Source organism: Eumetopias jubatus, unplaced genomic scaffold, assembly GCF_037043125.1.
Source record: "Eumetopias jubatus isolate StellerSeaLion01/CBP00866 unplaced genomic scaffold, mEumJub1_p1.0 scaffold_6, whole genome shotgun sequence".
Lineage (NCBI taxonomy): Eukaryota > Metazoa > Chordata > Mammalia > Carnivora > Otariidae > Eumetopias > Eumetopias jubatus.
In genome coordinates this window covers 148201306-148215495 of record NW_028274812.1, presented here as the reverse complement: position 1 = coordinate 148215495, position 14190 = coordinate 148201306, and the positions used below count along the sequence as shown (strand labels likewise).

Genomic DNA, 14190 nt, shown 5'->3' with positions numbered 1-14190 from the left:
TGGGGTAACCTAGTAGTGCAATTGCTGGGACATAGAGTAGCTCTATTTTTAATGCCTTGAGGGACTTCCATACTGTTTTCCAGAGTGCCTGTACCAGCTTGCATTCCCACCAAGAGTGTAAGAGGGTTCCCCTTTCTCCACAACCTCACCAACATTTGTTGTTCCCTGTTTTGTTAATTTTTGCCATTCTACCTGGTATAAGGTAGTATCTCATTGTGGTTTTCCTTTGAATTTCCCTGGTGGCTAGTGATGTTGAACATTTTTTCTTGTGTCTGTTATCCATTTGAATGACTTTTTTGGAGAAGTGTCTGTTCATTTCTTCTGCCCGTTTCTTGACTGGTTTATTTGTTTTTTGGGTGTTGAGTTTGTCAAGTTAAAACTCTTCACAAGTTGAAATGCCTTCAACTTGATGTTGCACTTGTACCAAGATGCCACAAAACTTATCACCAACCAACAGGAAAAAAGTTGTTTTGATTTATATTGTCAATGAAGGGAATGGGTTCCACTGAGTCACTTGATTTTTTCCCCTCCTCCCCATAGGGGTAAAGCCAAAATTTACCAGACAACTGGTTAGAAGTAGGGGATTTTCAAGAGTCATGAGCCAGAAAAGCTGGAATACATTAAAACTAAACTTTTCTTTATTTACCTAGTGCTCTTTGAGAGTCAACCTACACCATTTATGCCTTCCTGATGTCTTTTAAATTCTTTTGTAAGTTTATGCCTACAAAAGTTAATAAAAGCTATTTCAAGAGTATTTAGAACCCCAAATCCCCTTCTTCCCTCAGCTCAGTAGATATCTGCCATATCTATTCTCACCCCAACAGAATTCTGGTGTTTCATTCTCTGGAGAGGTCTCTGAACTGCACGTGGCTAGACACATACATTAACTAAACCCTAGGCCTAGCCCTAACCCTAACCCATAACTCCTAATTCCTAACCCCTAATTCAAACCCTAACCTAAACCTATCCATCTGGAGAGTCACTGAGCGCAGGAACCAGGCACATACCATCACTCTGACAATAACACTAACCCTTACCATAAACCTGGTCCTAAACCTAACCCTAACCCTAGATCTGAGGGAAAAAAAGATGTGATAATATTCATATATTAACATATTACTTGGCCATAGAAAAGAATGAAATCTTGCCATTTGCAATGACATGGATGGAGCCAAGAGTATAATGTTAAGTGAAATAAGTCAGTAAGAGAAAGACAAATACCACATGATTTCACACATATGTGGAATTTAAGGGGAAAAAAAACAATGAGCAAATGGGAAAAAGAGAGAGAGGCAAACCAAGAAAAACTCTTAACTATAGAGTACAAGTTGGTGGTTACCAGAGGGGAGGTGTGGGGGCGATGGGCACGTGTTGTGATGAGCACGGCTTGCTGTATGTAAGTGATGAATCACTAAATTCTACACCTGAAACTAATACTACACTGTATGTTCACAGACTCTGCAATTTAACTTTTTAATTTTATTTTAATTATTATGTTATGTTAGTCACCATACAACACATTATTAGTTTTTGATGGAGTGATCCACATTCATTGTTTGTGTATAAAACCCAGTGCTCAATGCAGTACATGTCCTCCTTAATACCCATCACCGGGCTAACCCATCCGTCCACCCCCCTCCCCTCTAAAACCCTCATTTTGTTTCTCAGAATCCATAGTCTCTTGTGGTTCGTCTCTCCCTCCGATTTCCCCCCCTTCATCTTTCCCTTCCTTCTCCTAATGTCCTCCATGCTATTCCTTATGGTCCACAAATAAGTGAAATCATATGATAATTGGTGTTCTCTGCTTGACTTATTTAACTGAGAATAATCTCCTCCAGTCCCATCCATGTGGATGTAAAAGCTGGGTATTCATCCTTTCTGATGGCTGAGTAATATTCCATTGTATATATGGACCACATCTTCTTTACCCATTCGTCTGTTGAAGGGCATCTCAGCTCTTTCCACAGCTTGGCTATTGCAGACATTGCTGCTATGAACATTGGGTGCATATGGCCCTTCTTTTCACTACATCTGTGTCTTCGGGGTAAATACCCAGTAGTGCAATTGCTGGGTCATAGGGTAGCTCTATTTTTAATTTTCTGAGGCACCTCCACACTGTTTTCCAAAGTGGCTGTACCAACTTGCATTCCCACCAACTGTGTAAGAGGGTTCCCCTTTCTCCATAACCTCTCCAACATTTTTTGCTTCTTACCTTGTCAATTTTTGCCATTCTAACTGGTATAAGGTGGTATCTCAATGTGGTTTTCATTTGAATTTCCCTGATGGCTAATGATGATGAACAGTTTTTCATGTGTCTGTTAGCCATTTGTATGTCTTCTTTGGAGAAGTGTCTGTTCATATCTTCTGCCCATTTTTTGACTTGATTATTTGTTTTTTGGGTGTTGAGTTTGAGAAGTTCTTTATAGTTCTTGGATATCAGCCCTTTGTCTGTAGTGTCATTTGCAAATATCTTCTCCCATTGTGTGGGTTGCCTCTTTGTTTTGTTGACTGTTTCCTTTGCTGTGCAGAAGCTTTTTATCTTGATGAAGTCCCAAAAGCTCATTTTTGCTTTTGTTTCCCTTGCCTTTGGAGACGTGTCTCTAAAGAAGTTGCTGTGGTATGGAATATTATGCAGCCATCAAAAGGAATGAGATCTTGCCATTTGCAATGACGTGGATGGAACTGGAGGGTATTATGCTGAGTGAAATAAGTCAATCAGAGAAAGACATGTATCATATGACCTCACTGATATGAGGAATTCTTAATCTCAGGAACAAACTGAGGGTTGCTGGAGTGGTCGGGGGTGGGAGGGATGGGTTGGCTGGGTGATGGACATTGGGGAAGATATGTGCTACGGTGAGCGCTGTGAATTGTGTAAGACTGTTGAATCACAGATCTGTACTTCTGAAACAAAGAACGCAACATATTTTAAGAAAAAAGAAAAAGAAGAAGATAGCAGGAGAGGAAGAATGAAGGGGAGTAAGTCAGAGGGGGAGACGAACCAGGAGAGATGATGGACTCTGAAAAAGAAACTGAGGTTTCTGGAGGGGAGGAGGGTGGGGAGATGGGTTAGCCTGGTGATGGGTATTGAGGAGGGCACATTCTGCATGGAGCATTGGGTGTTATGAACAAACAATGAATCATGGAACAGTACACCAAAACAAATTATGTAATATATGGTGATTAACATAACAATAAAAAAATTAAAAAACAAAAAAAAAGAAGTTGCTGTGGTGGGGGGACAGGGGAAAAGATAGCAGAGGAGTATGGGACCCTACTCCAACCAGTACCTGCAACTGAGCTTGATATCTACCATAGCACTCTGAACACCCACGAAATCTGCCTGAGATGTAAGAAGATAGATCTGGAGCTCTACAGAATATCACAGGCATTTGGTTTTGAGGTATGAAGGGGGAGACGTGATTCTCCAGGTAGATATTGGAGTATAAACAGAAGGGGGAGGGAGCCGTCAGGATCATGGACCACCAGTGAGAGGTAGCCTCCCACGCTGGGGGCAGGGCACAGACTCGCAGACAGGTAGTGACGGGGAAAGGACTTTAGGGAAGCCCTCAGACAGAAACCCAGAGTGGCGGGGCCATGCATGCAAACTGGGGGCGACTGGCGGTTTTAGAGCCACAAAGGGCAGAGACCTGACCCAATGTGGAGAGGACTGGTAGCATTGATGAGGAGCGCACATCCAGGACGCTGCAGTTTATAGCAGCAAAGACAGAAATGGAGATAGTGTGGCCAGGAGAGCTCACTGAAGAACAGACTGCAATCTCTCTGCTCTGAGGCAGAGGGTTGGAAATTATCTCTTCTGCTCTGACTCTTGGAACAGACGCGGAAAGATGCCAGGGAAAGCCACCAGAGAACTAAAGCCCCAAAAAACTGGTTTTCACTGAGCCCTTCCCCCCCACGGGGGGCAGGGCAACTCTGCCCAAACTGGGTTGTGTGAGTAACAGTGCAGCAGGCCCCTTCCCCAGAAGACAGGCTGGGAAAACAAGAGGCCTGCATCCCTAAGGTCCCCATTAAACAGGTGCATCTTGCTTGAGTTGTGGTCAATAATTTGGACTCTATACATCCCTCAACCACCCATCAACAGAATGACTAGGAGGGGGAACCCCCAAAATAGAAAAGACTCAGAGATTATGACTTATGCTGAAGATTTACAAATGGATACAGATAAAATAAGATGTCGTACAGATGTTGGCGGGGATGTGGAGAAAGGGGAACCCTCCTACACTGTTGGTGGGAATGCAAGCTGGTGCAACCACTCTGGAAAACAGTATGGAGATTCCTCAAACAGTTGAACATAGAGCTACCATACGATCCAGCAATTGTACTACTGGGTATTTACCCCAAAGATACAAATGTAGGGATCCGAAGGGGTACGTGCACCCCAATGTTTATAGCAGCAATGTCCACAATAGCCAAACTGTGGAAAGAGTCAAGATGTCCATCGACAGATGAATGGATAAAGAAGCTGTGGTATATATACACAATGGAATATTATGCAGCCATCAAAAGGAATGAGGTTTTGCCATTTGCAATGACATGGATGGAACTGGAGGGTGTTATGCTGAGTGAAATAAGTCAATCAGAGAAAGACATGTATCATATGACTTCACTGAGATGAGGAATTCTTAATCTCAGGAAACAAACTGAGGGTTGCTGGAGTGGTGGGGGGTGGGAGGGATTGGGTGGCTGGGTGATAGACATTGGGGAGGGTATGTGCTATGGTGAGCACTGTGAATTTTACAAGACTGATGAATCACGGATCTGTACTTCTGAAACAAATAATGCAATATATGTTAAAAAAAAAAAAGAAGAAGATAGCAGGAGGGGAAGAATGAAGGGGAGTAAGTCAGAGAGGGAGACGAACCATTAGAGACAATGGACTCTGAAAAACAAACTGAGGGTTCTAGAGGGGAGGGTGGTGGGGGGATGGGTTAGCCTGGTGCTGGGTATTAAAGAGGGCACATTCTGCGTGGAGCACTGGGTGTTATGCACAAACAATGAATCATGGAACACTACATCAAGAACTAATGATGTAATGTATGGTGATTAACATAACAATAAAAAATTATTTTAAAAAATCAGAGGTCATAAAGATTTACCTCTAAAAAAAATAAATAAATAAAAATAAGATGTCGTAGATGGAAGTCCGAGTAGCAATTGTGAAGACAATAGTTAGAATGGAGAAATAGATTAATCGCAACATAGAGTCTCTAAGGGCAGAAATGAAAGCTGAACTGGCAGAACTTAAAAATGCTATCAATGAGATCCAATCCAATCTAGATAATCTAACAGCTAGAGTAAATGAGGCAGAAGAACGAATTAGTGACCTGGAAGACCACTCAATAGATAGAAAGGGAAAAGAGGAGGCCAGGGAAAAACAACTCAGAATCCATGAAAATAGAATCAGAGAAATAAGTGACACCATGAAGCGTTCCAATGTCAGAATTATTGGAATCCCTGAGGTGGTGGAGAGAGAGAGAGGACTACAAATTATATTTGAGCAAATCGTAGCTGAGAACTTCCCTAATCTGGGAAATGAAACAAACATTCATGTCCTAGAGGCAGAAAGGACCCCTCCCAAGATCAAGGAAAACAGGCCAGCACCCCGGCATGTAATAGTGAAACTCACAAATCTTAGAACCAAGGAAACCATCTTAAGGGCAGTTAGGGGGAAGAGATTCCTTATGTATAGAGGGAGGAACATCAGAATAATGTCAGACCTATCCACAGAGACCTGGCAAGCCAGAAAGGCCTGACAAGACATATATTCAGGGTACTAAACGAGAAGAACATGCAGCCAAGAATACTCTATCCCACAAGGCTGTCATTTAGAATGGATGGAGAGATGCAGAGCTTCCAAGACCAGCAGAAACTGAAAGAATATGTGACCACTAAGCCGGCCCTGCAAGAAATATTAAGGGGGGGTTCTATAAAAGGAGAAAGACCCCAAGAGTGATATACAACAGAAATTTACAGGACAATCTATAAAAACAAGGTCTTCACAGGCAACCTTCACAGGCAAATTCATATCTTTCAATAATCATTCTCAACGTGAACTCTGTCCTTTGTGCTTCTAAAACCGGCAGCCACCCCCAGTTCCCATGCTCAGCCCCATTGCTCCAGGTTTCAGTCTGAGGGGCTGCCCTAATGTCTTTCCCACTGCTACTGGCCTGCGAGTCTATGCCCGTTCCCCAGTGCGGGAGGCTTTCACTCACTGGTGGTGCAGGATCCCCACGGATCCCTCCCCCTTGTTTATCTTCTGATATCTGCCCACAGAATCTCAGCTCCCCACTTCATGCCTCGAAATCAATCACCTGGAATATTCTGTTTATAGAGATCCATATATATCTTCTTTTTTTTCTTCTTTTTTAAATTTTATTTTATTATGTTATGTTAGTCACCATAGAATACATCATTAGTTTTTGATGTAGTGATCCACAATTCATCATTTTCATTATAACACCCAGTGCTCCATGCAGTACATGCCCTCCTTAATACCCATCACTGGGCTAAACATCCAAGATCTATAAAGAACTTCTCAAACTCAACACCCAAAAAATAAATAATCAACAAATAATCAAGTCAAAAATGGCAGAAGACATGGACACTTCTCCAAAGGTGACATACAAATTGCTAACAGACCCGTGAAAAAATGTTCATCATCATTAGCCATCAGGGAAATTCAAATCAAAACCACATTGTATGTATCTCAAAAACATTGAGATACAACCTTACACCAGTTAGAATGGCAAAAATGGACAAGGCAAGAAACAACAAATGTTGGAGAGGTTGTGGAGAAAGGGGAACCTCTTACATTGATGGTGGGAATGCAAGTTGGTACAGCCACTTTGGAAAACCAGATATATCTTCTTACATCTCAGGATGATTTTGTAGGTGTTCAGAGTGGTCTGGTAGATATCCAGCTCAATTCAGGGGACCAGTTGAAATAGGGTCCCCTACTCCTCCACCATCATTTTTATCCCTGACTCTGCAATTTAAATAAAAACTTTGAAAATTGAAAAGAATCCAAATATCATCAAACCTTTTATACTGAACTGTAAGATGACCTTTATCAATTTTTATTATTTCAGAAATCTTCCATTAACAACTTGCCTTGGCTTTTAAATGCCTTGCCATTAAAATCTCTATTCATGAAGGGATTTCCATTTCCTAATAACGAATCTTACTGCTAATGTTTTGGTCTGTTTTCTATAGCGCATATCTGTCGTCTGAGTCAAGCAGGAGCCAAAGACATTAATTAGAAAGTCTTAAGCTTGTATCTCCCTTATTCCATCCAAACTCCAACAGTGTTTTGGTTCTACAATGAGCCCAACTCATCTCACTTGCCTTTCACACTTGAACTCTGTCTGGGTACCTTTGGCTGCTTTACATACTTCTTCCAATTTTACACTGGTTGTGACATGCCCTCCATAATAATAATAGTAAATACTTCTAATGCACTTAATAGGAGTTAGACTATTTTAAACACTTTGCATATGTTGGCCCTTGTAATCCCCACCAGTACCCCATATGGATAGCTAGTCTAATCATCAACTCTCTGAAGGAGGAAAAAATGATCAACATCACTAGCCATCAGGGAATTCAAATCAAAACCACATTGAGACACCACCTTATACCAGCTAGAATGGCAAAAATTAACAAGGCAGGAAACAACAAATGTTGGTGAGGATGTGGAGAAAGGGGAACCCTCTTACACTCTTGGTGCAAATGCAAACTGTACAGCCACTTAGGAAAACAGTGTGGAGGTGCCTCTAAAAATTAAAAATAGAGCTACCCTATGACCCAGCAATTGCCCTATTGGGTATTTACCCCAAAGACACAGATGTAGTGAAAAGAGGGGTCATATGCACCCCAATGTTCATAGCAGCAATGTCCACAATAGCCAAACTGTTGAAGGAGCTGAGATGTCCTTCAACAGATGAGTGGATAAAGAAGATGTGGTTCCTATATACAATGGAATATTACTCAGTCAAAAGAAAGGATGAATACCCACCATTTGCATCAACATGGATGGAAGTGGAGGAGATTATGCTAAGTGAAATATGTCAAGCAGAGAAAGAAAATTATCATATGGTTTCACTCATATGTTGAACATAAGGAATAGCATGGAAGACCATAGGGGAAGGGAGGGAAAATTGAAGGGGAAGGAATCAGAGAGGGAGACCAACCATGAGAGACTCTGGAATCTGGGAAACAAATTGAGGGTTACAGAAGGGAGGGGTGGGGGATGGGGTAGTCCAGTGATGGGTATTAAGGAGAGCATGTATTGCAATGAGCACTGGGCGTCATACACAAATAATGAATCATGGAACACTACATCAAAAACTAATGATGTAATGTATGGTGACTAATATAACATAAATAAATAAATAATAATAAATAATAAATAAAATAAAATAATTTAAAAATGAGGAAATTGAGGTAGAGAGAACTTAAGCCACTCATCCTTTGCCACAGTGTTAGTGGTGGCAGCAAGATATGAAACCAAGTATGCTGGCTCCAAAATTGGAGCTCTTTGTCACTCCAATGTACTGTTAAAGTTCAGCCACACACATTTTGCAAATATATGTGAGAGATAAAACATTGCCATACAAAGCCATGTTCCATTAGTGTAAACCATTAAAGTCTCCTGTGATTTTTATAAAGAAAAGGATGTAATATTCTGTTTGTACAAGGATAGAAAAGTACAAAACATTTTCTTATGTATATTACATTAAGATTACCCAATACTAATCTTAAAATTTAATTTAATTTATAATTTAATCAATTTTATAAATATTTTATATAGTTTTATATACACATATAACATTATACATAATGTTACATAACATTACACAATAATATATAAGCATTATGTAATAAATATTATATATAAATATTATATATGTATATAAATGTATATATAAACATTATACAATACTGTTTACAAATATATATATAACATACATATAAACATTATATAATATGTAATATAAAGATTATATATGTACATGAAATTAGCATTATATAATAAATTCTTTTGATCACCTGTGGAACAGTCACCTGTTCCATCCTTCTCCATCTCTGACACCCTTCATAAATAAGCACCCACTTTGAAATATTTTGGCTGTTCCTTGGGATTTACCTATTTCCAAATAATACACTTAAACTACTAATTATTTTTTTGTTTAGATAATATCTATTAAATCCAACCTGAACAGGCCTATCACCTTCTTCTCCTTTATGTACCCTGTAACTCTCCTCAGTGACACCACCGCATGTGGGTGCCATCCTGGCACCCCCCTCCAAACAGCATCCTATAAAATCATTTTCCACTTGTCCTCTGTAGTATTCTGTTAATGGATCCCATGCCTTCTTTTTTCTTTGATGCACATTCTCTTGTGATGATTTTCTTAGCTGTGCCAAATAAAGTTTGTATTCCATGAATGTCTGGTTAAGGGAAGTGTTTTTCATTTCTGAACTCATCCTGGCTTCCTGATCAACAGATGTCAGCCAGAACAATATGTTCTTCAGTTCAGTAAACCCAGTGGCAGCCTATCATTTCTGCCAGGAATAGTTCTCCCACTGATCAGCTCTTCAGAGGCAGCCCAGCCTAGAGGTTTCCCTCTACACCCCCCACTGCTTTTGTAATAAATTAATTGTCTACATTATGTCTAAGATGTCTCTGCATTTATGTACTGAACCCTGAAATAAATTTATATTTTATAACAGAAATGGTTATAAGGACTAGATCCTCAGGAATAGAAATTCAGGGAGAGCGACATCAATGTCATGGTGGCATAAGATACCCATGGGCACCTCCAGGCCCTGTGTGCCCCCCCACACGCACACTGCCACCAGCTCCCTTTGCCTGCTCCTGAGGAGAGTAGCAAGAGCAAGCGCCAGTGGATGACTAGAGAACATGCTCTGAAAGCAGGCCAGGGTCTGCTGACCAGTCAGAAATCACATACTTAAGCTGTGGCATCACCTTCAGGAAAACAAAATGGAGGCAATCAGCATACAGCCTGGTGCATGGTAGGATTAAGACATCAAGAGAAGAGAAGTGGAGATACAAGCTCAAGATATGTGCTCCCATGGAGTGGGATTATCCACACAAAGACTGGGAAAACCTCAGAATCTCTAGCAGGGCTGATGAAAGATATTCTCACCTGAAGACATTTATTAAAAATTGGAAGAAGTGACTGCTACTTCAAAAGCAAAGAAAGTAACACAAAAAACTTCAAAGATGAAAAGTCAAGGAGACATGACATTATCAAAAAGTCACAGCAATCTTCCAGTAATGGAACCCATGGACATGGAGATCCACAATTTACCCTATAAAGAATTCAAACGGTGCCTGGGTAGCTCAGTCAGGTAAGCATCTGCCTTTGGCTCTGGTCATGATCCCAGGGTCCTGGGATTGAGCCCACATTGGGCTCCCTGCTGAGCAGGAGGTCTGCTTCTCCCTCTCCCTCTGTCTGTCACTCCCCCAGCTTGTGCTCTCTCTCTGTCAAATAAATAAAACCTTTAAAAAGTGAATCAAAAATACATATTTTAAGGAAATTGAGTGTGCCATAAGAAAACACAGAAAAACAAATCAACAGAATCGGGAAGATAATATATAAACAAAATAAGATTAGCAAACATATATATCTTTCAAAGAACCAAACAGAAATTCTGGAGCTGAAGAATACAGTAAATGAAATGAAATATGCAATAGAGAATATCAACATCAGATAGAACAAAGAGAAGAAAGAATCTGTGATTTAGAAGATAAGAAGTTTGAAATTACCAAGTTAGAAAAGAATAAAGAAAAAGGAATGAAAAAGACTGAAGAATGCCAATAATCTATGTGTTGCCATCAAAAGAAACAATGTACAAATTAATGGAGTTCCAGAAAGACAAGAGAGGGAGAAGGGAGCAGAAAGCTTGTTTTATAAAGATTTATTTATTTATTTATTTATTTATTTATTTATTTATTTATTTTTATTTATTGGATAGAGAGAGCGATCATGAGTAGGGGAAGCAGCAAATGGAGAGGGACAAGCAGACTCCGTGTTGAGTGCAGATCCCTATGCAGGACCTGATCCCACAACACTGAGATCATGACCGGAGCTGAAATCAAGGGATGGATGCTTAAATGCTGAGCCACCCAGGTGCCCAAAGAAAGCTTACTTAAAAAAAAAAAAAAGGCTGAGAAATTCCCAAACCTGGGAAAGAGATTTAAACATCGATATTCATCAGGTGAATAGGTCACACCATAATTTCAATCCAAAATTTTCCCCCAGACACTTTATAAAACTGTCAAAAATCAAGAACAATTAGATAATCCTAAAAGCAGCAAGAGAAAAAAAAAGATGGCAACCTACATTGAACCCCCATTGGGCAATCAGATTTCTCAGCAGAAAGCCTATAGTCCAGGAGAGAACAGGGTAATATATTCAAAGTGCTGAAAGAAAAGAAAATATTGCCAAAGAATGCTCTATCCAGCATAGTTATCCTTCAGAAATAAAGGAGAAATGAAGACTTCCAGACAAACAAAAGCTGAGGGAACTTATCACCACTAGACCTGCTTTCAAGAAATGCTGAAAGTTCTTCAAACTGAAGTAAAACAACACTAATTCCTAACAAGAAAACGTGAAAATATGCAGCACCCTGACAAAGGTCCTTATACATACGAAAATCCAGAATACTCTAACACTGTAATACAATGGGGTGTTGTTAACCACTTAACTATAGTATAAAGACTAAAGGACAAGAGAATTAAAAATAACTATAGCTACTATAACTTGTTAATAAATAATATAGAAAAATAATTTGTGACATTAAAAATATAAAAGGGAAGGAAAAGGGTAAAGGGTTTTTTTGCAATTGAAGTTGTTATCAACATAAAATAGAATAGAATATATATATGATGAACTCTTTAAGCTGCCTAGTAATTGCAAAGCAAAAACCTGAAATAGGTTTCCAATAGAAAAAGAGAAGGAAATCAAAGCATATCACTATGGAAAATCATCAATTCACAAAGAAGACAGCGAGAGAGGAAGAAAGGAACAAGGTAAATACAAAAAAATCTGGAAAGCAATTAGTAAGATGGCATTAGTAAGATATTCCTGATCAATGATTACTTTAAATATAAATGGGTTAAATTCCCCAACCAAAAGATATAGAATGGCTGAATGGATTAAAAAACAAACAAACAAACAAAAACCAGACACAACAATATGCTACCCAGAAGAGATTCACTTCAACTTTAAGAGCACACATAGACTTGTAGTGAGAAGATGGAAAAAGATATTTCAAGCAAAAGATAACCAAAAGAAAGCAGGATATATACTTATATCAGAAAATAAATAAATAAAACAGGCTTGGGGAGCCTGGGTGGCTCAGACAGTTAAGCGTCTGTTTAGGCTCAGGTCATGATCTCGGGGTCCTAGGATCCAGCCCTGTGTCAGGCTCCCTGATCAGGGGGGAGTCTGCTTCTCCCTCTCCCTCTGACCTTCCCCCAGCTTGTGTTCTCTCTCTTTCTCAAATAAATAAATAAATATTTTTTTAAAAAAAGAAAAAAAACATGCTTTAAGCTAAAATTGTCAAAAAAGACAAAGTAGGTCATTATATAATGATAAAGGATCAATTCATCAGAAAGATATAAAAGTTGTAAATATGCATACAACATCAGAACACCTAAATATATAAAGCACATATTAACGGAACTAAGAGAATTAATTAAACAGCAATACAGTAAGCGTTAAGAAATTTAATTCCCCCCTCTCAGCAATGGTTAGATCATGAGACAGAGAATCAGTAAGAGAACAAGATTTTAACACCACAGTAGACCCAATGGACCTAACAGATATACACAGAACATTCCATCCAACAGCAACAGAATACTTATTCTTCTCAAGTGGATATGGAATATTTTATAGGACAGATCATATGATAGGACACAAAACAAGTCTCAAAAAATTCAAGAAGATAGGAATTATATCAAGTATCTTTACTGACCACAATGGTATAAAAATAGAAATCAGTAATAGTAATAAAGATGAAAAACTCACAAAGCCATGGAGATTAAACAACGTGCTGCTGGATCAGAAGGATCCACTGGATTAAGGGGAAATCAAGGGGAAATAAAAAACTACCCTGACACATACAATAGATGGATATGCACATACCAAACTTTATGTATCAAAAGTTTTTAAAAGTTTATAAGAATAAATGTATACATCAAAAAAAATCTTGAATAAAAAAATACAACTTTATACCTCAAGGAACTAGAAAAAGAAGAGCTAACTAAACCAGAGATAGCATAAGGAAGGAAATAGTAAAAATTAGATCAGATAAATGGAATAGGGAACAGGAAAACAGGAGAAGAGATTAACAAAACTATGAGTTGGTTCTCTGAAAAGGGAAACAAAATTGACAAACCGTTAGCTAGATTACCCAAAGGCGGGGTGGGGGGAGAGAGAAGGGAAGAGAGAGACAAAGAGAGAATCCAAATAAAGAAAACTATAAATGAGAAGGAGTCATTCATCTGATGCTACAAAAATGTAAAACATTCGCTCGTCCTCTGACCCGCTGCCTGAGGTCAGTGCATTCTGCGCCCCCCCCAACCATGCCCACGGGCGTGTCCTGCACCACCCACCTGAAAATGTTCGCTGCCAGCCTTCTGACCATGTGTGCCGGGGCCAAAGTGGTGCACAGGTACTACCCGCTGGACCTGACAATACCTGAAATTCCACCAAAGCCTGGAGAACTCAAAAAGGAGCTTTTGGGACTGAAAAAGAGACAACATGAACCTCAAATTTCTCAACAATGGAAACCTCAAAATACTTAACCCTGCCAAGAACTCCGTGAATAATATTATAAGTATTAAATATATATTTTTAAAGTTTATTGAGTCAAACTGGTTGTCTTTAAGCATCTAATGCAATGCTAACTGCAAGAGGTGCTCAGGTGTTAACTGATGCATTGAGATTTAATTATGGATTGACCAGTATTTCTTGAAAACTGCCAAAGTTTATATCATCAGCTTTTTGAATGTATTTGAATAGATACTTAGTCTTGGATATCATGTGAGAAAGAATATTTACAGTGTTTCCTGCCCTTATAATTCTGGTTTATTTCTCTGAATAAGCTTGACTATCATGGCAAATGGGAATTATAAATTAA

General features: G+C 39.2%; 1 pseudogene; it reads left to right on the top strand.

Moving 5' to 3' along the window:
* Positions 1-13633: 13633 nt before the first annotated feature.
* Positions 13634-13855, top strand: LOC114199745 (ubiquinol-cytochrome c reductase complex assembly factor 6 pseudogene; annotated as a pseudogene).
* Positions 13856-14190: the final 335 nt, after the last annotated feature.